The sequence below is a fragment of the Centropristis striata genome, chromosome 10, assembly GCF_030273125.1.
Source record: "Centropristis striata isolate RG_2023a ecotype Rhode Island chromosome 10, C.striata_1.0, whole genome shotgun sequence".
Taxonomy (NCBI): Eukaryota; Metazoa; Chordata; class Actinopteri; order Perciformes; family Serranidae; genus Centropristis; species Centropristis striata.
The window spans coordinates 7,556,418-7,582,754 of record NC_081526.1 but is presented as its reverse complement, the minus strand read 5'-3'; the positions used below and the strand labels follow the sequence as shown (position 1 = coordinate 7,582,754).

At 36.1% G+C, this 26,337-nt stretch overlaps 1 long non-coding RNA gene and 1 other non-coding gene across 4 annotated transcripts in view; both read right to left on the bottom strand.

Moving 5' to 3' along the window:
• Nucleotides 1–22,979, bottom strand: part of LOC131979356 (uncharacterized) — a 93,730-nt gene extending 70,751 nt beyond the window's left edge. For 2 of the 3 annotated variants that reach the window (XR_009395041.1, XR_009395042.1), the window contains exons 1-2: nt 22,838–22,979; nt 15,350–15,492 (exon numbers count right to left, since the gene is read on the bottom strand). This is a non-coding gene — a long non-coding RNA (uncharacterized LOC131979356). Of the gene's footprint in view, nt 1–15,130; nt 15,266–15,349; nt 15,493–22,837 lie in introns of those variants that run through there. The other variant, XR_009395043.1, reaches the window with a different exon arrangement.
• A 1,562-nt stretch (nt 22,980–24,541) lies between these two features.
• trnay-gua (transfer RNA tyrosine (anticodon GUA)) lies at nt 24,542–24,646 on the bottom strand. The gene is made up of 2 exons: nt 24,610–24,646; nt 24,542–24,577 (listed from the first exon to the last, which is right to left on the bottom strand). It is a non-coding gene; the product is annotated as a tRNA-Tyr (tRNA).
• Nucleotides 24,647–26,337: the final 1,691 nt, after the last annotated feature.

Here is a 26,337-nt window from a genome sequence, read left to right as displayed (position 1 = left end):
AAATTAGCGCCCAATAATGAAAAATGTATACTATGTATTATTCCAATAATGAAATCATATATCAATAATACAAAGCCAAAATGTTTTCATTAACTTGGGCCCCTAACCTTTACCATTCCCCATATATTAAGGATAACACTCTACTATATGCCTTTTCTTATTGTTTTTATCTACACACTAAGCAGCCATAGGTTTTCAGTTCTACAAAAGCCTTTATCTTTGCATTGACTATTTAGTACATTGACATATTTGATCTTACAGATAATTTCAAAGTATTTAATCTAAATTCTTAGGCAAAATGCTCGATAAAAACGTATGTATTGTTGGTTGTTTTATTGTGTTTCACCAGAAAAAATATTTTTCTAGCTTTGAAGAGTCAGAGCTGTTCTCTGTTTTTGTTGTGTTTACAACAACAACATTTGTTTAGGTCAAATTATCCATCTTTGCTCACATTAGGTTTGCATAAACTGCAGGTTATGAATTTCTTTTTAGAATAAAAAATAGTGAAATTATAACTATCTCATTAGTATCGTCCATGAGAAGCAGGTAATTACTGAAAAAAATCCATATATAGTGAACCCCTTATTTACATCAATACGTCTGGATCTTATTAACAAGTATATTTCCTATTATAGGATTGTGCTATTCATAACTTAATTAATGGAGGCACAGTTGGTCATTTCCATTGTACTAAACTGAATTGTAAAATGGATGAATATACATGAAGAGACAATTATAACTGTCTTAATTATAATGTAAGAAAAAATGTATCAGTTTATTTTGATTATTTTTTAATTCCAATAGAGGTGGAAAATGTTTGGGCAAATACAGAAAATCAAACAATAAAAACAGAAGCATATGCATATAGTGAAAACATAGTATTTACCATGTCTTATATAGGGGATGCAAACAGCTCCATATGTATTTTGGTGTTCTGTAAATGCCAGGGAGACACAGCAGCATCCGTTGGAGTTAACGGTGCAGCACTTTTGTGTTCAGTAGCACAAATCATTAATCATGAGGCCGGCCATATTCTTGTAGTGCCTGTGCTTTCATTACTGGGCCTAATTAAACAGTTCTGTGAACTGGAATCTCAGATTCCTCTGTTACAGATTATCATTAATTATGGTGAAAGTGCTCAGAGATGTTGGACTCAATTATATTCTGCTCAACCCTGGCAGCGGGGTGATTCATTGTTCTGAGCACTCCACAGCCGTACTGTCTCTGCTTATCACCAACCTCCACTTTTGTAAATTGGGCTCTGCCAGCCAACAAACTAAGAATTATGTGCTGCTTTTTTCATTACAAACATGTTGGAGGAGCACAGACCAATTAAGGGTGGGATATTTTGTGTGGAGTGATGAGGCAGGCATTGGTGCAGGGAGATGGGGGGTGGATGGGGGTGGGGGGGTACTATGGGAATGAGCTCACCATGCTGAAGTTGTGGCTTTATTACCATGTGTGGTACAGCCCTCCACCAGGTCTATTGACTGATTAGGCTCAGCATACTACCTCAATAGCTCAAAGCTCTCAGCATTGCAACGGTAAAATTAGACTTTGGACTGAACATTATATTGATATTTCTGTATATACACACAGATTTCCATTGTCCTAGAGGAGGGCTTAAATGTAGATTTCTATTATCCGGGCTGCTATGAGTGCATATAGCTTGGAGGAAAGCGTTAACTTTTCATAATATTTGTGTATGACATGCAACTTTTTATGCAGCTGAACAATGTCAATATTACTTCTGTGGTCTTATGTTGGGTACGTGGGGGTCTATGATGGGAACAGTGTGTGAATGAGATTATTGGCCACCTCTTTTTAGGGTCAGAGAATCGAGAGGAAAATCTGAATCAAAGAGAAGCTGGAGTTCCAATGGTTAGCTTAGGCCTTAGCGGTTTGCACAATTTCATATGCCACAGTAGGTAGTGATTTTAATATATATGAAAATCAGCCGGAGCTGTGTGCATGTGTCTCTTATAATATCACCGGTGGGAGATTTTCACATGCCTTACAAAGCAGAGGCTGTTTTCGTTTCCCTCACTACAGTGTTGTCTCAGCGCGGCTCACAAAAAGATATCAGTTATATCGCTCTTAAGAATTAAGGGAATAATGCAGGTTGCAGTAAAGGCATACATGTGAGAGAAAAACAAAGCAAAATCTGAGATGTCAAAATTAAATTTTACAGTATCTTTGTTTAGTTCCTTAAACTATGGTTCGTGTAATCCCATAATTCCCCTGGCAGAGGAGCGAGAAATGGGATTGTTCCTTCTCGCGACATAGCGGCAGCTCATTGAAAATGTAATACACTACTTCCAAGTCACAGGTCAGCTGGCAATCTGAATTTTAAAAGGATTGTGAATAATATTCTATTTTATTTTGAAAATGAACTTTGTGGCCTCCATCATGAATCCAATATATGTCTTAATCTTCTGGGCTCTTGAAGCCCACAGCTCTGGAAGAAGGCCTTTGACTCCTGAACCTAATAAGGAAATCACTTGTTTTCTCATCCGTCTTCACATTTATATGGGTGCTGACACAAAACAGTCCTTTATTTTAAAAGTAATTGATGAAGCATAAAATATGTTAAATACTGAGGCGTTTCCTCCCCTTTTCTTCATACATTAAATCATTGGGTAACACTTTACAATAACAATCATTTATAAATGGTAAACAGATATAAACTGTATATAGGCCATTTAGAATGGTAAATACATCATTTATTAATGTTTAACTAACTAAATCATTAATAAATGCCAATTAGATGGTACATTAATGTAAGTTTATAGTTACTTTACCATTAACAAACAATTAAATTAAAATTAATAGTTTAATAGTTTTAGTTGCACTGATTATAACATTTTTAACACCATATTAAGTATGTTAATGATTTTGAAATGATTCATATACCTTTAAGAAATTGGTTGAAAACATTTAAAGATTAAATATGTATAGCACTTTGTGTATATAAACCATCTATAAACATCACTTAGTTGGTTATTGTAAAGTGTTACCAATCATTGTTATGCAAGAGGTCTCACACACCAGTACAACAAATACACACAAAAGAATAATATGCTCATGATTTTTATATTTCCAATTTTTATTATTATCATTAAAATTATTGGTATTCATACAAATAATATTTTTTTTATAATTTCTATGTATTTGTGGTTTGTGTGCACAGTGTGTTCTTAAGAAAAGATTAACATCTGAGCATCTATTGTTATTCTGAACTGAACATGGCTGACAGTGGCAGTGAATTTAAGCGTTAATTACGCACTAACCTTTTCAGAATGGATATTTAGACACGCTGTGTCCTGCGACTCTGAATGTTCAGGAAATGAAAACATCCAACGACCAATCAGTATCTACTCACATTAGCATAGTCTTTTAAAGCCCAATGCCCCAAAACATGCCACGGAAATCCTCTCCTATTTATCTTAAAATAGCCACTTAACTTTGACTGACACTAATTCTTACTACATGGAACTGTAGAAACCCCTTCATTTCCCCCTTCTGTCTCTGTCAGAAAATTACAAAAGACAGAGTTTGTGATGTCCCCAGTGTGCAAATCCCTTTATTCTGTCAGATTACAGCATTTGATATGACGTAGTGCGGCATTCTGGTCTCACATGCCTGCCAGAGAGAAGGGACCTGTCAGCAGCGGAGGAGAGCAGTGCAGATCATCACTCTGACTGATCCACAGGCCCAGAGACTGTCATCTCCTCCGACTGTACAAGTCAACACAAATAAAAGTGAGGAAGCAAAAGCCATAATGGCTGGGAGAGATCCAGGCTCATTGTGGCCATTACTTTTATTCAAACCTTACAGATGACATGATGTGAAAAATGAGCCTGTGTCTAGTCGGGTGCCCATTAGTGAGTGAGCACATTATCTCCCCTTTTTCACATTGAATCTCCTCCCTGCATGCAGTGGCAGATGCTCCAGAGGAGTCACTCACTTTTATGGGCTTTTGACTGCCGTACTCTTTTAAATACAGGGGCCTGCACCAGGCAGAGATGACGAATGGCTGTCAGCGCTCTTTACCTCTCTGACATATGCCTTCAGTGGATCCCCCCTTAAACCTTCTGTCTAAAACTAAGGGGGACAGCTAACCTCTTCCCTCACAGAGCAGACAAGCATGCATCAAATTGATTATTACAGCAAAGGGGGTGATTTCTAAAAAATCTCTATTACTGGACAATTATAGTGTAATTTACTTAAGTACAGTCTAAAGGCAATAATGAAATACAATTCCCCAAAGCCCTTAAGAGTGATACTACACAGGGGAACTTAAAACTTTGCTAGTACTGACTTTATTATGAGGATTTCTGAGGACAATTATTGTAGATTTGATTGCTCAAAATTATAAAACGAAACTAAGGCTGCATTTAACATAAACATGCATCTTGGTTGATCCGATCGCAAAGTCGAAGTACGCCAGAACGATATCATTGCAATTTTATTATGGTAAGTATTGGGATACAATATATTGTGATTTTAACTGTTTATTGTGTCTACAAAATTAAATTTAATCAAGAATTGTTTTCTTAAATGAGAGAAAATTCTCAGTTCTGAATTGGGATGCAGACATGTATGTAAAGAGGAAACCTGTAGAAACCCAGAGAGTCTATTTTCATTGAGATAGAATGACGTCAGAGGTCACATGGCCACTTTGAAAATCACCATGAAACATAAAAAAAGCCTTATTTTGCCGCATTTTGCAGCATTTTTTAGACAATTTCCCAATGCAAAATCCTCACATACTTGGTGCATATAGATTCCTTAGTTCTTCTAGTTTCATATGATACCAGTATCTCCAGTATATTTCTAAAAGTGAGCCCGCTACGTCCTCTGGAACAACGCGAAAACAGCAAAAATAGATCGATACTTGGCGGCCATGAATCGATATAATATTGCTACACAAAATATCACGATAATATTGTGTATCAATTTACACGTTTGCATGTTGTCGGTATCGGCCAATGTTGGCTTGAAAATGAACACGCCAATATAATAAAGTGATTAAATAATGGGGTGCACATCACCTCTCTGTTGCACCTTGTTTGTAGCTCATAGAATTGTGCAGTGTAGTCTGAGCCCACCTATTTATTTATGTTCTGATTAGGGACTGAAGCTGCTTATGTTTTTTGTACTTTATATGATTTTGTTTGCACAGTGCGGATTGGGTCGTCACATATTGGGCTCCAGTTTTAAGTAAAATTTTAATTTAAGCAGCAGTCTGTAAGGTACATGTAGTTTTATTCAATTTGGGTTTAATTGCTGTACAGCTGCACTTTTCACATGTTCCCAGTGAACACAGGTTATGTTTACTTATTATGTCAACTGGGAAATTGGCCAAATTTGCCCTGATTGTGGGTATTAGTTGTGCGGGAAAAAAATATCGGTATTGATAATCGGCCAAATGAGTTGTAAAAAATCGGCATATTGGATATCGGCGAAAAATCCAATATCGTGCATCCCTAAATGTGGCCATAAGTGACACAGTTTAGTGCATACTCAAGATTAAGATTTATCCTTTATTAATCCCACAAAGGGGGAATTCAACCTCTGCATTTAACCAATCCTTTTTTTTTTTTTTTTACAAACAAGTGAACACACTATGCAAGGAGCAGTGGGCTGCACATTAGTGTGCCCAGGGAGCTGCTTGGGGGGGTTAGGTGCTTTGCTCAAGGGCACTTCAGTCCTTGACCCATCAGCCCTGGGATTCAAACCAGCGACCCTCCTGTTACAAGCCCGATTCCTAACCTCTAGACCATGGACTGCCCAAGACGGACTGGTTGGGTGCATCCAAGATGGATGTTAATGGCAGTTTGGAAAAGGGCCTAAGTCCACATACTAAAATAGAAGACAGAACATTTTGAAGTTTTGACATTAACAAATATCAAGTCCAATGCCCTTTTTTCTTCACACCTCCAATAGTTGTTAAAACACCTCCCCCAGCTGATGAAGGAAAATCAATTACTTTGCCAAATTCCTGTGTTCCTGTCACATTTGTTGTTGTTTGTTGTGGCTGAAACTGACATGACAAACAAGAGCTTTCTTTGGGCTTCTTTGTAAGAAGTTCATCCCTTAAAAAAATCTGCCTGCACAGAGATATATAAAATGATATTCTAACATCCTGTCTCCAATAATGATTATTAAATAAATACAGAGGAACTTCAATTTAGTCCCTTGCCAACAACATACTGGTGATCTTGGCAATGGTTGTGGGACCAAGGAGACTAATAGGAAATACACAGAATAAGAAATGATCTGAAGGATTAGGTTGAAACATGCATGTAAAAGCTTTTTTCTCCATTCCCAATGGCCAGAAATACTCCAGTGTACCTCAAATATTCAACAGTACGAAAACCCCCCAGGAAGGTTGAGCCTATTTGAAAAATAACATATTTTACTCTACAATGGGAAATAAATCTAGATGCAGTAATACAGAGCAAAGCTCAGAGGTTGCGGTCAGTGACAGGGAGTCCTGGCTTCTCTCAGGCATGAGTATGAACCAGAGCCGCTTGGTTCAATCTAATCTCTGACAAGAAACAACAAGCCTTTGGGACACCCCCGCGGTCCACCTCTACGCCGCACAACATCATAAGCAGCTCAACGCAGGGGGTTAGATCTACTGTAGCTGTCAGGGGAGAAATATGTTTCCATTTTACAACTTCAGTGGCAGAGAAGACCAAACAAATGCTCCTCTATTTCCCTCACTATTGCTCACTCGTTTGAATCTCTCTCCTGTCTCGTCTGCTCCTGTCAGTTTTCCCTCAGTACACACACTCAAGGGGTTCCCTGGTGACTGCGTCCCATTACTATCCTGAGACTGCTGCACAACAAAGCTGCACCGCCAGTGTCCCCAGTGATACCACTCAAATTCCCACATTGCCAAATCAAGCAGTGTGCAGGGCAAATGGGATTTGGTAACCAGCACAATTCTGACTCAACCTCATCATTTCTGTCATTTGAAACTTAAAGATGTAAAAGAGAGAAGATAAGTGACAAAGACTTTCAACTGGTGCCAGACCTCACATAAAGCCACTGATTCAACTAGAAATCTTTCTGTTCTTCAATGATGCAAATTATTGGGTACAAAACACCCTAACAATTCTGATTAAAACGTCACCATACCAGTTAACCCTGTGGAGTCCATCTATTTATTGAAAATACACGTTTTATTTACAGTAATAACTTTATTTATATATGATATGTAGACAAACTGAGAAAGCCAGTTGAATCAGTTCCAATCATAGGAGCTTTCACAGTGTGCCACTTATATTTCTAGACCATTTTAAAAATGTTTTGTAGTTTTATTGTTTATTATTATTTCTGCTGTTTTTGTGTGTATAAATTGTAAAAACCTAAATGGTAGAAACCTGTGTCTTTTGCTTGATAGCCAAGTTTGTGCGGAGAAAAAGGAGCAATGCATGTGATGTAAGGAGAGACTGAAAGATGCTAAAAAGAGACAGAAATGAATGCATAGGAAGTTGACAAATATGAACCAAAATCTCCTGGACTTCAGAGGTTTAACTTACTTAATCCCAGCAGTAGTTCCACCATGTTCTTGCCGAGCAAAGCTTATGGAAACGCTAAGTCCTTTTTTTTTTTTTTTACAAAATAGGTTGCGTTAAGTTATATATTTGTCCGAGTTTCACTTCTCACTTCACTTTTAGTCTTTTTCAGTTGAAAAATATTTGCCCATTTATATTCAGATATGGATAATATGAGCTGCTCATATACATATTCTAATATCTTGGGCAAAAAGATATTGCAGTACAAAAATTCCAAATACAGTATATATTTGAGGTGGTATCTCCATTACATAGTCTGTCCACCAGAGAGCAATGAAATATTTATTTTTCAACCCTTAAAAAGGTCACGCTTAGTACATATCTCAGCCGCACCTCTTTAAAAGTTCTAAAACCTCTAAAATTAGTTTGATTAAAAAAAAGTGACTTTTTTACAATGTTTGAATATGAACAGAAATTAAATAACATGAATGACTTAGATTCATCTGTGTTAATTAATAAGGTCAGTCTGTCAGTTCGAGAGTCATAAGACGTTAAGTTCCTGTGTTTTTAACTTACGTGGTGGGGGATTTTATTTATATGTGGTATTATTTCATCCCACTAATTTTGATATCATTAGGGCTATGCTTGGTTATACACAGTAGACTGTAATGGAAAATGCTTAGAGTGTTTAAAAAACATACTCAAACTCAAATTACCTGGGGGCCACTGGAGGCAGTATCAAAATGACCAAAAAAACACGAAATGACAGAAAAAAAAACTAAATTACTTAAAAAAGACACAAAATGACCCAAAAAGACACAAAATGACTGAAAAAACACTAAATTAGTTAAAAACAGACACAAAATGACACAAAAATTTCACAAAATTACTATAAAAGGCACAAAATAACAAAAAAAAAAGACACATAATTACATTACATAACATTTCAACAACAACACGGCAGATAATAAACAGTCCGGTAGCAGCTGCCTTTTTTTTTTTGTTAACGTCGTCATAGAAACAAGTGAAACAAAGCTCCAGCTTGCAAAATAAAGGGACCTTCCACACACAACACGGTAAAGTGCCATTCATATAAAACTCACATTAAACTTTCATATCAAGGTGAGGGCCACAAAATATCGCCACGAGGGCCGCAATTGGCCCGCGGGCCACGAGTTTGAAACCCATGCAGTAGATTGTTCAGATGGTTCACGCCATTGCTACAATCTGTCTGCACTGTCAGTGTTTATCCAAATATACCAAGTTACTGTGATTCCACAAGGATCTCAGGCATGATTGTGCTAATCACCTGACACACCTGATTTACCGATTCATTTTCTCCATTCATCTTGAGCAAATGTAGCGACAGCTTGCAATCTGTTTGTTTTGAGTTGTCAAAAAGGAACCAAAGGCATGTATCAACATGGAATAAATGCTACTGCAAGATGTCACCAGCTGCACATGATATGATGAATTACAATCATATGTTAATCAGCCGGAGTTGCAGTAATGGGTTGTTTACACGGCGTTCCATCACAAACCTTCTTGGACTGTTTTTCTCATATACAGACACGGATTCTTGAACAGACAGGAGTACACCAACGTTCGCAATACTAATCAAGAGATTTAAGTTTTGTTTTTCTTCTTTTTATTATATTTGTTTTCCAGCAGCATAGGAACAACTAAAAACGCATTTATGAAATAAAATGTGTCCTCAATGAAAAATTAACTGAGTTTCTTCATGCATTCATAATTACTTTGTTTAAATCTGTCTGCCTGTTTTTGTTTTTGTTACTGTTACACAACCATGTGAGATAACTGCTGCCAAGACTGCTTGACAATATTGGAAACCCAATAACGTTTTCATCCTTCATCACTCACTGTATTTCTCCCCAACATGCATGCAAAATCATATAATGTATGTGTGGGTGTGGGTGTGAGTCTGTTATGAATGGTTGGCCACAGTGCAAACAGCAGTAGGTCCAGCAACAAGGTCAATACTAGCGTAGGTACCTTTTTATTTCCCTAGCCACCCACAGTGTTAGATCCTGCAGTTTGTCCAGCAAACTTACTAATGACTGGAATAGCTTCACTGCTTCACTGTTGTTTTCCTTCCATAGGCAGGTTAATGAGGAGAATTGGCAGGTATACAGTAATTCATTGACATAGATATTACAATACCTACATGATTTATCGCCTATTATCTAGATAAAAGGGATTTAGATAAAAAAATCAATATTTAGGTTTAACCCTTTGAAATCTTGGGCTATTATGTCCTTCAAAAAATCTGTTAAAAAATCTTTACCATGCCATGTTGGTGTCCGTTTTTTCAGTGTTACCTCACCTATATGTCCTGATAATTAATTTTTAGCTTTGACTTACTTGATAAAAATGTTAAACCCAAAAGAAACAAAGGAAAACACAAAATCTGATCTTGAAAATTACATTTCAATACACAGAATTTTAAATGTTGCAAATATGAATACAGGTTGGAAATATTACATGTAACAGGTAAAATGAGGATAATCTCTAGTTCTATATTTTTATACTAAATATATTTGACATTAACTCCAGACTCAATGTTGCTTCATTTTTATGTCTTCATGTCATGAAGAAGTAATGTGCAGGTTGTTTAATGGACTCTAGATGGTTAAAGAGTCATAGAAACAGAAATAATGGATTTTCTTTCTCCAATGAGCTATACATTTTGGAAAGTGTTGCTATCTTACAGTTAATTCATTTGATACTGTTGCAAAAACTTGACTGTTTAGATTGTATATTAGACATTTTTTTTTTAATAACCTTGGGAAATTACATTAACAAACAGCCTCAAATTAACATTGCACCAACTGTGGCTAAAAAAAAGAGAGAGATATAAAGATATATATCACAATATATTACAAAACATCCGGAGCATATAGGCAAATTCACAGCTCTCCACAAAAGAAACAAACCTCCTGACACTTTTATCTTACGTGCATTTTGTCAGTTTACCAGTAAAGTGACATAAAGTTTTCAAGTCTGACGTGACTTCAGGACTTTGAGGACTTCAAATAGCCATATTCTCATAGGGATATATTTAATAAGTAAAACTGCAAACAAGGTAATACTTCCAAGAAATTAGAAACTACAATATAACTCAAGTAATTATCACAGCATATGAAATATGTAGAGGGAGGCTACTGTGTGTAAATAAATGAGAATGAATAGTAAATAGAAACATCACAAGCACAGACACACTTATAAACTATGCTACAACTAAATTGCCTCCACACTGCATGGGCTCAATATGCGATTTAAAAGAGCCTGGCGGTGCCAATATTCCTCTGATATGGTGTTTAGTTTTAATAGGAACCCTCAGCTCAAATATGAGCTGACAAACACAGCAAGACAAACACAGTCTCTCTCCGGCAATGAAATATACACTATCAAATAGACCTGTACCTTTTTGAATCCGCCGTGTGGGTGAAACTAAAGCGCAGAACAAACAGCATTCTGATATGGCTTTGAGGGTGATAACAGCGTCTGACAGGGCGGAGAGAGCAGGCTTTGGGCTCGGTGCGAAAACACAACCTGTGATTGACATGATTCCCTGGCCTTAGAGAAGTTTACCTTTTAATAAGAGCTCAGAGAGGCCCTCTCAAAAACCTGGTCCAGGCTCTCGCCGACAGCAGGCGACGGCTGGGGAGGTGTACGTGCATGTATTTATGTGCACGTGGGGGTTGTTTGTGTGCGAGCGTGCACACGTGTGTGTATCAGCGCACACGTGTGTGTCTGTGCCCACTTGTAGCAGATTTCAATCAAGGATTTCAGCCATGCCCAAATATCCCTTCTCTTTTGGGCCAAGTTGTTTGAAGAAAATGAGTGGATTCAGGATCAAGAGCCTTTCTGGAGGAATTTAAGTCTGTTTGAGGATTATGACTTCTTCATCCTGTACAAAGCCTGCAGAGAGAGCTATATGCTAGCCCTTGGAGGCCGGGCTTACCAATGCATTCCAGACGGTGATATAGAAATGATAAAACCCAGGGAAGACATCATAGTTTTTGGAACAGATCTTCAAAATAAATAAGGGAGTTGAAAACTTTACAGTTTAACCCTAAAAGAGTAATTCTCTTACGGTGGAAGAATATACATGATCAAAAATATTATTGGTGGATTAAATGGATTTGCAATGAGAGGAAACCTAGACTGTATAAAAATAAAGGATGAAGTAGCTGTGACATCACCCATTGGTTTGGGGACTCTGGTATTTAGGCCTCCAGATTAGCATTTTGGCTGTCCCCATCTTGGTTTTTGGCTGTTGCCATCGTATTTGTTTTGCACCAACGCATGCGCAGAACAGATCAAAGGCTGGAATGACGCTAAGAGATAGTAGCTATCTTGGTTAGCAATGGGTATCTGTTATTCAAAATCAGCAGCCAACTCCTTAGAGTGTCTATTAGTGCATCCAAATACTGAATCATTTTCAAATGTTTTAAGTGACTGAAATTTTCCAGTGAACTTTACTTAAAACACACTGTGAGAAAGTCAAATTTATAAGATGAAAACACACAGTGTGCCGTGGAAGCGACCTGTCAGTCAAAAGGAAAAGTATACCTTTGAATAAAGTATGCTTTATCACCTATTTTACTTCAGTAAACTGGTGAATGGTACCATTGTTTTCAAATTGAACATCATGCTGTATAGAAGAAGACTTGAAACTATCTATTGAGACCATAAATTTGCTATGAGAATGTTTTTTTGAGGTAATAAATAAATAAATACTTTCCCTATTGACTATTTGCTTTCGTAGAATCTGAATTATTTCTGCAACCAGTGGAGTTGTTACCACTGGCCTTTAGAGAGAATACAGATTTGAGGAACTTTCACACTGGCTTTACTTTTTACATCATAAGGTGACGAGTAAAGAAAGTCATTTCTCCAGCTGCATATAATGCATGTGAAAATGTCGTCTTTGTGAAATTCTGCAAACATCTCTCTCTGGGTTTCTTGTTTCCACAAGGGCATGTTCTCTTAATTCAACAAATTGCTGCAAAAGCTACACTCATGAATTATAATTAGCAAACTAACACATCCTCTGCCAGCTTTGATCAACATCTCCGGGTGTCAATCAGACTTTCTGTAGCATCGACAACATGCCTGATCTGGTTGGGAGAGGTGTCACCTCTGACCTGGCCTTCACTGGGAAGCCAAGAGGACTGCAATTGCCTCCACACAAGCTTCATTAGTTACACAGCTGATGACTGAACTACTTCAGCAGCAAAGCCAGCTAAGTGTGGATCAACTCTGAAGGGAGCTCTGATCAAATTTGTCATTATTTACCCTGTTTACTGCGTAACCTGAAAGCAAAACAAGAAATCAATAGAAAATGGGGACAAATTACTGTAAGTGTCAATATTTAAGACAGCTGAGATAAAGGGCTCTCAGCCTCTAAAGCTTATTGAGCAGAGGGTTCGTCAATTGCTGATAAGACCATTAGTTAGTTGTTGATAAAACAATTTAGTATCATTATAACGCTAAATATTACAAATGGAGATTGTTCAACAGATAAAATCAACATCCAGCAATTACACTGCCTATTCTTTTACAGTGGATTTTTTTGCCCCTCCCGTTGAAATGAACTTATGTATAATAGCTGTAGTATTTTTTTTTTTTTTTGAAGATTTAACCCTCTGGAGTCCATGAAACCACCTGCACATTACTTCTTCATGACGTGAAGACATAAAAATGAAGCAACATTGAGTCTTGCCATCAGCTTCCCTCTAAAGTTCTGGCTTGACACTCCATATCAGATTTTTTTTTTTAAATGATATTCGGCCAAGTAAAACTGGAGATAATGTCAAATATATTTAGTATAAAAATATAGAACTATAGATTATCCTCATTTTACCTGTTATATGTTATATTTGCATATATTTTAATATTTGCAACATGCACACTTCTGTAATTTTCAAGGTCAGATTTAACGTTTCCTTTGTTTCTTTTGGCTTCAAAATTTTCATCAAGTAAGTCAAAGTTAAAAATTGATTATCAGGACATATAGGTGAGGTTGCGCTGAAAAAACTGATACCAACATGGCATGGTAAAGATCTTTTCACAGATTTTTAATGGATATAATAGCCCAAGATTTGAGAGGGTTAAGCATATACAGTGTATGATACACACAAAAATCCACCATGAAATGGAAGGGGGTCTGTAAGCTTAGTGCAAGAAGTAATCAGCCTTCAGACACCATGGTACCTTTCTTGGCAAAACAGACTGCAGCATTTAACCTTTTCTTAACTACTCTGTAATCTGCTAAAGTCAAGGATATCACCGACAACTTTATTATATTGTAAGCCCATCAAAAGCATTATAAATATGACTTATTGCCTTGAAATATTCTGGGCCAAAGGGTTGTTATGCAACGTGCTATAGTAAACAACATTTATTAAATTCAACACTTGAAAAGATGCGGACACACTGATCTCAGCCATCTCCCAACAGTCCCAGTCTCAAGACGGTGGGCTTTGTTGAGAAGGTTACGGGACTTTTTTTGACCTCCGGAGCAGTGTGACTCTTGGAACTGAGCCTCCGCTGTACTTCACACTTAAATCTTTTGTTCTTGATCAAGTGCACCCACCCCCCATACAAAATGCAGCCAAACAGACGGAGCGAGGTGATCATCCCAGGCAAAGGAAGCGGCGAACGAGCAGGAGAGAGGAAGTAGCATCTCCTACAGACAGTCGCAGCAGGGGACGGACTAACTATAGCCACATCAATGACTAACTCTCACAGCAAGGACACCTCCCTTCACTTTGAAAAGAAAATAAATTAAACAACAAAGGGGGACACTGACATTCACTGCCTTTCAGTTTATTGCACCAAATAACCGCTCGTCGTACGTCCAGCGCAGGATTATTGTGGAGATCGGCTGCCGGTAAGACAACGGCGATATGAAAAAGCATTTTAACAACAAAGTTTCCGTCCCAGCAGGAATGATGATTGTTGTATGGATTCATAGATGAAGCAGAAAAAGTTCCCTCATCTACTGGCCTAATATGGTCATTCCAACACAGGAGGAGACCCATCTTTGTACTTCCTCATGCATTACATACACAATCAATAATGGAAAAATATACACTGCGAAAGGCCTTAGTCGCACTGCCTACAAGCGGCATTGATAAATGATTTTGTGCCAGTTATGACAGCAAGGTGCATGCAGTGAAGAGAGTAGAAGGCCTTTTTAATAGTGCAAGGAGAGAATTAAATCAAACCCAGGAGGGCCTCCACTGGAAAGGAGAGATGCTGCATCTCCCTGCTCTAAATCACAGCTCTATTTAAGCCCGGCCCTCTCTTTCCCCATTTTTCTACATTATCAGAGGAAACCTGTCACTGCTGTCTATGGGAAAGTTTACAAATCATGATTTATCAGAGAGAGGATCTCTAAACACCTGTGTGAGAAAATAAGCATCCCATGCATTATTATTTATAGGCCAAAAAGTTTGTTTATTCTTCCTTTAAGTGGAAAAAGTATTGTATGTATATTTTCCAATACATTTTAAGATTTTAATCCAGTGCTTAAATGTTTGACGGATGCCTTAAAATTTGAAAAAAAAAAAAAAAAACTGATGATGATATACAGTGTTATTGCCATTACCATTATGGCCTCTGTGTACCAGTAATTTCATGTGCAAACAATGTGCTCCTTTAAAGTCCTCAGTGTAAAACCCTGCAAATCACAGCTTCTTCTAATCCTTGGTTGGGAAAAAAATAAAAAAAAGGGGGCTTAAGAAGGAGTGAAAAGTTCCCAAAGGTCAAAAATTAATCAAACTCATTACCTGTGGAAGAGAAGGTTGGTTGCTGCTAACTCGTTTAGCAGATTTTTAACCTCTATTTTCTTTTCAAAGGGATTGGAGATTCCCAAAGGAGCAGGCGTCCATGGCTTCTCATTTACAACTGACTCATGATGATCCTCCTAGGACTGGAGGGGACACAAGCATAATACTTTACTATTACTTTACTATATTACTTTAAAAACATAAATAAAAAACAGCTTACAACTAACTCATATATATCTAGAAAAAACAGCATTATATAGTACACCATTAACCCTCTGGAGTCCATGAAACCACCTGCACATTACTTGATTAATTGATTGATTGATTCATGACGTGAAGACATAAAAATGAAGCTTGCCTCTAAAGTTGCGGCTTGAAACTCCATACCAGATTTTTTTTTTAATGATATTCGGCCAAGTAAAACCAGAGAAAATGTCAAATATATTTAGTATAAAAATATAGAACCAGAGATTATCCTCATTGTACCTGTTATGTGTTATATTTGCATATATTTTAATATTTGCAACATGCACACTTCTTTAATTTTCAAGGTCAGATTTTGTGTTTTCCTTTGTTTCTTTTGGGTTCAAAATTTTGATCAAGTAAGTCAAAGTTAAAAATTAATTATCAGGACATATAGGTGAGGTTGCGCTGAAAAAACGGATACCAACATGGCATGGTAACTATCTTTTAACAGATTTTTAATGGACATAATAGCCCAAGATTTGGGTTAACAACTGCAACCCAAACCACAACCCAGTTTCAAGCCACTTTGTGCAATACAAGCAGGCAAAGCCACAACAGCTGGGGAGAGAAAATCCTTCTTACTGGCCACCAAGGCCACTTGCTACCACTTTATCCAGTAAATACTGGAGAAGAAAGCCACAGAGCAAAAGCCGTATGAGGGAAAGTAGTGAACCCAGGGTGATGGGCACAGTCCACTGTCTGCTCTGTTTCTAATGCAGAACTTTCTGTAGGCAGGAGCTTCTTATCGAGGAAACGCACTGATGACAGACAGAGGCAGAGGGTTGGATACATACCCCTGATAAAGCACAGAGCTTTTTTATTTATAGGAAATTACTACTGCAAATATCTCAAAATACTTAGCTGTCAAAGAGGAATAATGTGTAAATATATGCTGCTGAGTGGAGACTGACATAGTACGAAAATAAAACCAAATTAATATCAAATTAATATTATTAAGATTAAATCCGTACATTAACTGTGAAAATATGTGATTCAATGTGAAACAGATAAAATAGAAAAGTGTATACAAGTATTTAACATTTACAAGATTTAACATGTTAATATAATTAGCAGGAAAATGCTCAATATTAATGGGTTTTTATTATTAAATTTGTTCTCTTAACATTTCAGTTTCATACTTCATATTTCTGTACAGTGCTAATCTGAAATAGGGAGTTGAAATTAATCTTTTCTTAAATCAGGATCAGTGTAAATTGTTTTCTCAAAGGGAAAAGGATACAAGACAGCATTTAGAGTAATTTCTCACGCATAAATAGCTATGAGCCTAATTTGAGCTGATTTGGGTTGTTAGGTTTATGGCCTAAACATGCCGAATGTTTGACGGTAAAATTTTAACTGGCCACAGAAATATAAAGACACCATTCAGTTGGTAAATGTCCCCATATGGTAACACTGAACTGGTCTTTTAAATCTGATTAAACTTACACAAACAATTAACCTCTAACGACAATAATTCCCCTTCTGAATAGAAAAAGTATGTTTTTATAATTTGAATGTTTTTATTAAGCAAATAAAATTATTCTGATATAAAATCAGCTATAACAGGAATATGCATTTTAACATGTTAGGCCTAGACATAAAACATAATTTGTATTAATTGTAGTAGTATCAAAAAAATTGTTTAAATTTGCCTTATTTCCCCCCCACACACACAAAAACAAAAAATCATAAAAAGCAAGAAAACCGTTAATGCTCTAAGGGAATTCCAGGCTGTAAATGTGCACAATATTCCACATTATATACATGTCATTTCAGAGTGCACTCCAAGTGACGCGGTGTCAAATCTGTGTGACAGATTTAGGTGAACGCTGGTGAAGGGAGCCCTGCGTGGGGAGAGCGGCTTAGGGCTGACTCAAGCAGCCAGTACAAGATCTCCAGCAGGCAGAAAGGAGCCCTGCTCACCGCGGAGCCGCTGCCTGTCCAGCCCACCAACACTGACAGCCAAGCAATAACCTGACACCATTGCCATCTTCTGACTGCAGCCACACATGACTCTTTGCGTCAGCTTCATACTCATGAATGTCAATTTCAAAATTTCCCAAATTAGGAAAATTTTGAAATTGACAAGGACACAAAACAGAGACAAACATTTAAAAATACTACAACAACGGCCGTGGTCAGGTGTACTCTGCAAATTTAAGAAAAAACATCTGATTTGGTGTGTAAACTTAATGGTATACGGAGCTTAAATTTAGAAGTGAGCCACTGTATAGACACATACAGTATGTGGAGGTTTCATATGTTGAGTTAATGTTTTTATTTATTTATAACGTAATGTCTCCCTCTTTTGGTGGCTGCTGCAGGCAGAAAGCAGGAAACAAAGTTCCTGCAATTAACAATCACCTTCACCTACAGAGGATTCAACTAAGAACATCATAACAGTCCTGTGATTGTATTTAGGTTGAAAACTGTTGAAAATATTTGAGTTTCTGTAACTCTGAATTGTCTATTTCTTTATGTATAATTGTAATGTAAATGTATGCAGTAAAAACAGAATTTAATTATTCTTTTGCCATTTAAAATAATTCCGACATGGGGGCATTTTAATTTTCAAAATTATGAGAGTTTTCTTTAGTTTGATCATATGTGATTAACTAAAGTTAAAGGTATGATGTCACTGAGAGCTGGCTGCTGGTTAGTTCATTTTCAAACCTGGGTGCTTCCTGACATCTAGTGGACAAAACATATACTGTTTCTGATGCAACAAAGGCCAAGTGTGAACTTTAAAAGACCATATACATTTAGTATTTACAGTATATGTATGGCTCAAACATGCCTACAGACGACCAGCATCGTCAGTTTAAGTGCTGTTACGGAAATTCAATATACAGTAGAAAACACTATCCATAAAGTACCATTCATATGCAGTATTGTAGATTATGGATTTATGAACCAACTTCTGAATCAGCAGTCTTCAAAAAAAGAAAGCTGTTTGCCTAAAAGCCCATTGTGTCTTACAGGACATACATTATTTTGAGAAAACATTAAATAAATAATAATACAGCTCTTTTGCAGGGTTGGAGGAACTCAAGCCCACTGGACTAAAGCCAGTTTTGCTAACTTGTGCTTGCAGACATTTAGTACCAACATAAATACTTGTTACCTCTGTCAAGGAGTCTATGTTTTTTGTACGTTCTGTCCATCTGTCTGTCCGTCTGTCTGTCTGTCTACAATATAACAGAAGAACTACTTGCCTGATTTTAATTAAACTTAGTGGAAGGTGGGCCTGTCAATCAAAAATAAGGCACACCCTGCTTTATTGTCTATTTTATTCTAAATGAGACCATAATTTACAAAATAAACATTAAGCTGTATCAAACAAGACTTGAAACTAGCGAGTGAGACCATAAACTCAATTATGAGAATGTTTACTGAGGTAATAAATCATGAGAGAAATATAGAGTCATTATACTATTGACTTATATACAAATGGACTTCTTTTTGCATGAGATAGAAGGCAAGTCTAAGGCACTTCTGCATTGGATTTACTCATCAGGCCCAGAGGTTGCTGCTTGGTTTAATATTTGTGGGTTTTGTTGGTGGGCCTGTCACAATAACTATTAATGCTATTAATTCTGATCTCAATAATGACTTTTTGAGATCTGCAAAAGTTATGCAGATCATATCTATATATCATACGATATTGCCCGTTGTGTTTTCATGTGTTTTTGTTTATATAAGAATGTCAGCAACATGTGCCTAAGCATTTTTTCAAAACACCTTCGCCAAACCAACAGAAATGAAAAGGGAATGCTGACTCATAATCGCCCTAAATGGTGCCTTGTAGGACAGTATCACATGCTGAGGGCCATGACATGATACAGAGGTTTCTGACAAATTGGCAGTGAGAAGCGCTAGTTATCGTTGAGATTTAGTAGTTGTGTGTGTTGAGCTATTGTAGTTGTACCCCCACATCCCCCATAATGGCCAATAAAGTAACCTTAACAAAGAGGAAGTAAGACAACCACAAACTACTCTATAATAAATGACCATTGAGTTAAACAAATCTCAGACAGACCTGTCAATAAAATTTGACACTATAGGCTTTACATTACATTAGTTGTTGCCTATTTACTGCATGGATATTTATCTGAATTGGAATGTATTAATATTGTTGCAGATGTTGCTATTATTCTGAATCTTTTCATCTTTAGCTGACACCATGACGAGACGAAAACCAATTTAGGACGGAGCCAGAAAGTACATACCGTTTTCTAACCTAGACCAGCAGTATTCTCAGTTAACAATGTTGAACACAGCAGTAAAGCTAGTAGACCTAGAGCTAAAAGTTTGCCAGGATCAATAATCAGACTGTTATGGGGGCAAAATCAAGACCGGAAATTGTAAAAGTAATTGAGGTCAAGAAGTTGCTAGAGAGGTTGTTTTATACAGTATGGACCAATAGTTATTAATTACGGTGACATCCAGGTTATAGGCTTAATGAATGTTGTTTTCAGAGGCTTTTGAAAATTACCTATGAAAAGGGAGTTGAGCTGTTGGCTGCCAAGCAATTAAAAACATATTTTCAAAAGGCTCAAAGGCACAGTATGAAGGTAGCAGATGAAGGTCTCGTATATAATACATGGCAAAAGTCTTATAGGAAAGTGTCATATTTACCTAATCAGTTCATATTCAATATTTAGGTAAAAAGGCATTTGCATTAAATAGGGAAATACTGATTGATTGTTAATGTTGTCTGCAAATTTAGACAGTACAGCCACAACATGACACAACATGAGCTACTGACAAAGTGGCAAATGATGTGAGCCAGTTATCCAGTCCAAACAGAAGTGTAATACATAATTTGAAAATTTGGAAGCTGAAGATAAGGCAAGAAAGAAAAGGTACAAGAGAAACAGTTTTAAGACTAAAACAAACAGTGCAATGTGGTTGCAACTTGTCAATCAAAACTAGACCATAAGGCACACCCTGCTTTATGGTCTATTTTATTCTAAATGAGACCATAATTTACAAAATAAACATTAAGCTGTATCGAACAAGACTTGAAACTAGCGAGAGAGACCATAAACTCAATTATGAGAATGTTTACTGAGGTAATAAATCATGAGAGAAATAGAGTCATTATACTATTGACTTATATACAAATGGACTTCTTTTTGCATGAGATAGAAGGCAAGTCAGCTTTACTCATCAGGCCCAGAGGTTGCTGTTGGTTTAATATTTCTTTTGTTATGATGTGAGCAAATTAAAGATGATGTTATGGTATGTTAAATTTCCCCATTGTATCGTAATTGTAGTTTAAAAAAAAAAAAACTGAATATCGATCATTTTCAAAGTAATGCATCAAAGAAATTCCAGTATAGTGACAACACTCTGACCTTCAAACTTAAGTAGCTATAGTTTAAACTCTCCAACTTGTTCCTTTCTCCAATACCTTTTTTTCTAATGAACCAGAAGTTTAATTAATTCATTAATTAATCAATTATTAGTTAATTCTGTAAGCTTTTGCAAAATGTTATTGCCAGTGATAGGTAAGCCCAATAGACAACAGCATAAAGTCAGACACAAGGCCAAAAGTTCCTGCTGACCAAGTTTCCTGGGGCCACTGTACCACAGCATTAACCCTTTGATGCACAACATGGGTCATTCAGTATTCCAGGTTTTCCTCAATCACCTTGTTTTTGATAATCATACATCCTAATTTTTTGTTTTCATGTCTTACTTTTTGAATAAAAACCCTTTTTGTATCACTACGCTTCTAATGCACAACATGGGTCAAAAATGACCCGTATCAATTTTCAATGTTATTTCATGTATGGCTGAATGTTTCTATTATACATCTTTGAAAAAAATGTATTTTATAATTTATTAGTCCAAGTATTCAGTATATATAAGTACAATACAAACTGTTATTACTATAGTATTAGGCCATTTAATTTTAAATCAAATTTGGATGAATGAGTCATTTCTAACCCATGTGTGTAAACCTGGTGTAATAATACAAAAAAAAAAAAAGTATGAAAGGAAAAATGGATATAATGATCTGTTGTAATAAAAAAAAGATATTCAAATAATACTTGGACTATTCAATAATTAAATAAATTGATTTAAAAGATAGAGCAAAGAAACACAGAGCCAGCGTGAAATAATATGAGAAATGAATGCAGGTCGTTTTTGACCCATGCTGTGGATTAGAAGGGGTGTCCAGATGTTGTGCAGCAAAGGGTTTACATTATCAGTATTCTTGTCTACTAGTTTATACTATTCTGCCCTACAAAGTCTAACTGCAGTAACTACGTTTTTGGTCAAAATTGAGTTATAACTAAAAATGAACCCCCGATGTCTGTTTTATCTTGTGACAAAGTTTTAGATTTCAATTTTGCTTTATTTCAGAGAAATAATTATATAAAAACCACAAAATCAAACTCAAAACCAAGCAGTAATTGCACTTAACACAGTCTGCTTTAATTTAAACATAAAAATAATAGAAATTAAAATTGAATATATAGAAAAGTTTATTTGAAAGGGAAATTATTATCTAGATAGTGATCAAGTAAAAAAGTGAGATAAAATGATATTAAGACTAAACTATAACATTTATTTATAATAAGTCTAAAATACGTACATCTTTGAAAAGAGTTGTTAAACACTTTCAATACACTTAAAAAATCAATTAGAAAATGTTTATTCACTGAAAACTAAATATAAAAGCTGAAATAAAACAAAAACATTATAGTTACTCCACTCTGTTTGGGCTTTACTATTAGAACCTTTTACAGCAAAACCAGAGTGCAGTAACTACATTTTTGGGGTCAAAGGTGAAATAAATCGTCATGATTTTATTAAAAAACTTTAAAGCAGTTCTTCTCAGTTTAACCCTTTGCGTAGTTACTGCAGTTAGACTTTGTAGGGAAGTATTGATATTGAGAGAAAAATCCAAACCTACCTAGAATGACTTTGATTGGGTATACCAGTTATCCAAAAAGTAAGCAAAATATTTTCAAAGTAGTTAAAATATCTACGTTATCTTTTTTATCAAACTGTGCACAAAGGTGATCTCAACAGGTTGTTTATATTTAAACAGACTATGTTTATAATTCAGTTTTGTTGTCATGGAGATATCGACTTGGCCTTCACATAACTATTTAAGCTAATTAGGCTAACGACAACACGACCATTTAAGCTAACTAACGTTAACTGACAACGTTAGTGTTTCTTGAGACAAGTTCTGAACAAAGTATGTCGTTTAAACAGACTTACCGCTGGTTAGGACATATTTTCAGGTTCCTCAATCACTCTCTGTCACGGTTTAATCCAGGAGGGGGAGGAAGTATTCAGAAGATTGATTTTGACCCGGCGCTGAGACTTCGCAATTCAAATATGACAACCGGAAGTGAAGCAACACATGACCTTCCAACTGAAGTTGAAATTTAATTATCACGTTATTTTCCTGGTGATTTTACATATTCCGTCAGGAAACGGAATGGAAATGTATCTTTTTACTGCAATCTTTATGTGCATTATAAAAAAAGCAAATAGATAAAATAGGCTATACTCTGACAATGGTGTAGCTATATTGCCCTACAAACCCTAATTGCAGTAACTACATTTTTTGTCAAAATTGAGTCATAACTTTTATGACCCACTTGATGTCTGTTTTATCCATTTTATACAGTCTATTTATCTTGTGACAAAGTTTTAGATTTCAATTTTGCTTAATTATATACAAACCACAAAATCCAACTCAAAACCAAAGCAGTTATTGCACTTACCACAATCTGCTTTGGATATATATACTAATTTAAACATAAAAATAATAGAAATTATAAGTTTATTTAAAAGGGAAATTATTATCTATATAGTGATGAAGTAAAAACGTGAGATAAAATTATATTAAGACTAAAATATAACATTTCTTCATAATATTAAGTCTAAAATACACACATCTTTGAATAGAGTTGTTAAACACTTTAAATACACTTATAACAAAATCAATTGAAAATGTTTATTCACTGAAAACAAAATATAAAAGCTGAAAGAAGACAACGACATTGTTGTTATTCCACTCTGTTTTTGCATCACTATGACAACCTTTTACAGCAATGCAGTAATTACATTTTTGGGGTCAAAGGTCAAATAAATCATCATGATTTTTTAGCATAAAAATTACATCATCAACACATGTAGAAATACGTGTCATATCACTTATCTACATGTATCCAATTTGGCTGGCCAAGTAAAACCACATTAAAAAACTTTAAAGCAGTTTTTCTCAATTTTACCTTTTGCCTTGTTACTGCAGTTAGGCTTTGTAGGGCAGAATAGTAGGTTATACTACTTAGAATGTAACATGTGGGCAGATTTGGGATAAACTATGCGAATATCTTATATGTGCTGTGTTCACTGATCTGTTTTTGTTGTTGTTGTTGTTGTTGTTGTTGTTTCAGATGTAAGAGACTTTAACTTGTGCAAAGGTGATCCAATTATGAGCAGTAAAGGGCAATGATGAGTTGTGTTGCTTTCATGTTTAGATGATATTATACCAGGGGTCGGCAACCTTTACTAACTAAAGAGCCATTGTTGGCCAAAAAAAGAGAAAACTACATTTACATTTACATTTACATTTAGTCATTTAGCAGACGCTTTTATCCAAAGCGACTTACAGGAAGAGTAAAAGCAAACAATCAAGGTATAGTGCAATATGAGCTATTAGTGCTAGTGACAATCAAACTTTGAGGAGTAGACTTATCATGTGGTCTAGGAGAGAAGATGCTCTCTGAAGAGCTGGGTCTTCAGGAGTTTTTTAAAGGTAGAGAGGGACGCCCCTGCTCTGGTAGGAACTGGTAGTGTGTTCCACCAGCAGGGAACAAGAAGTGCAAAGAGTCTGGATTGCCTTGGACCAACGGGGGGCAGAGCCAGGCACCGTTCATTGGAAGAGCGCAACGGTCGTGAGGTAAAAGCCGCTCCTTCGAGCCGGATTTGAACCAGCGACCTAAGGATTTCCATGACTAACACTACGGGTGGTTTTCCCTCTACAGTCCTCCGCTCTACCAACTGAGCTATCGAAGGGGGACTATCATAATGTAGCTGCATACCTTATTTTGAGGCTTACTATGAAGATGAAACCGCCTACTAAGTCTAAATGAACCTACCCATAATACTAATAGGTCATAATGTACTGAATATATATAAGCTGAATAGCAAAATATCTTTCAAGTATCATTTGAGAATGCACTAAAATTTGTGAGTTGGGAATGGACTGTATAAATGTAATACTTGTGAATTTAATAACCTATTTGTATAATTTCTGCTGATTTTTCAATGATGTCTAAAATGTTTAATTGTTTTTTTGTGATTTTTTTTTTTTTTTTTTTGGACCCCAGGAAGACTAGCTCGTCCCATTTTGTTGACAGCTAATTGGGATCCTTTTAACAATTAACAATAAACCATAAACAATAATGGGCGTTTATTACTAATGTTGTCAGAATGCAAACAGGACCCAAGTGCAAAAGAGAGGCTGGACACCAAGAATATCTCAGGAGATTTGGAATTGAAGGAAAAACTCAAAACTAGGCTTGATGTTGGCAAAATGTAGAGGTTAAGATGCCAAGCCTAGACTTTATTACTCTATGGTGCACATTTCAGTTGACTAAAATGTAAAAATACCATAAAATCCAGAGCCGCAGGTTGCTTACCACTGTATTATACCTATAGTTCAAGTGGGCTTAAAAGTAGATCTGTGTTTGACTAATGAGGTGTACATTGTCAATGAAGAATGAGAGATTGAAAGAAAAAAAGGAAAATAAAATTATAATCGAATAAAGTATACTATAAGATTTTTAGCCGACTTTATTGGCATAAGGAAAAAAGAGTCAAGTCAAAATGAATTCTATAGCACATTTAAATAACATGGAATGGCATTTCAAGCAAAGGCAGAATTAAACATATCAACAGAGCAGAGAACAACAAAAAATGCATCATATACCCGAGCAGAGAACAAGATAGGAACCACGAGTAGTGCAAAAACTAATAAAGAACCATTATGTGATTAGAAGTGATGGAGCAGTTTGTTCCACAGAGTGGGCCCGAAAGTCACGGGTTCCCCTGAGAAAATCCTGAGAAGAAGGTACAGGACGATGTGAGTCAATAATGTAAATATTCACAATAATAAAAAGAGGCTGTGAACATATATACACATTATATGCACATTGTTGTGTTACACTCTAATCATGAACACTCTGTTCAGTTTGTCATGTACTGGCTTGACCTTTTTTGAGTTGACTGTGAGAATCAGTGATGAGCACCAGGAGAACAAAGTGACGCAGAGCAGGGCTCAGTTAAACAATGTTCTGAAGTTTAATGAACGTATTATTATTTGCTATTTGTTTAATCTCCTTCATATCATTTTCATACTTTTGTGGTGAAATGTCACAGTTGGAGTTTAACTCTGTTTTCAAAGCCGTTCAGCCTTTGTTACGCCCTCAACTTCCTACAGTATTTATACACTAAAGGGCTGACAAGCCTGTCCTCACACAATGTCACTATTTAACTAAGAAAACATATTGTTATTCAATTTTGGCCTTCAAGGCAACAGGAGTGTTATACAACTGTCAAAACCCTTCAACAGAAATTTATCTAACTGCTTTCACATCAACTGAACCCTAAACTACTTTCAAAGCTTCTAAACCCTCAAGTATTTTACAGCCTCTTTTTTAATACTGTATTTGGCAAACTGCACATGCATCAATGTAACTGGTGTG